The 667-nt window shown below is 46.8% G+C and overlaps 1 protein-coding gene across 1 annotated transcript in view; it reads left to right on the forward strand.

Annotated features, from left to right (window-relative positions):
- Positions 1-667, forward strand: part of CCDC63 (coiled-coil domain containing 63) — a 44,252-nt gene that overhangs the window by 43,085 nt on the left and 500 nt on the right. The gene's annotated exons all lie outside the window — the stretch shown is intronic.

Here is a 667-nt window from a genome sequence, read left to right on the forward strand (position 1 = left end):
AGGTGTGTTTTGAAGGATGTGGAATTGAACTACAATTATATTAATGAGGACCCTTAAAAAATTATTCCATACCTTTCACCAAATTTTTTTTGTTGTTTTTTTTTTTACAATGAACTGTGTTACTTTAGTAATCAGAGAAAAAAGTAGATTTTGAAAATGCTGCCCCGCCTCTCTGAGCAGCATTTCAAGCGTGCAGGTGTGCCAGGGATGGATGGAAAGACCTGCCAACACGCATGCGCACGTGTGGGCACGCCTTCTGTTCGATTTAGCCGAGGCAACCGAAACTTAGCAGGAGTGAAAGCTGGGTCTGGTGTCAGCCGCCTTAGGACAGCTTCCCTTGGCCCTTTGAATTCCGGAAAGAGGTGGTTTGTGGGCATAGATGGCAAGGTCAGATGTCTGCTCCTGTGTTCAGGGGAATGTTGATAAATATTGGCTTCTCTTAGCTCACTCACCTCTGTGGCTCACATGTGTGAACTAAAAGAGGCACCCCCTCTGGGCACATTAATTAGAAAAAGGTGCCCCTTTTGGGTACACGTGGTTTGGCAATCTAGTAGGGCTGGATTTCAGCCCATTCATTCATTCATCATTCATTTATTCATTTGTCTCCACCTGGCATCCTTGTGCTGTCTACCTCCTGAACAACGGCACGGGGCGGGGGCGGGGGGGG

Source organism: Myotis davidii, unplaced genomic scaffold (assembly GCF_000327345.1).
Source record: "Myotis davidii unplaced genomic scaffold, ASM32734v1 scaffold223, whole genome shotgun sequence".
NCBI classification, from domain to species: Eukaryota; Metazoa; Chordata; class Mammalia; order Chiroptera; family Vespertilionidae; genus Myotis; species Myotis davidii.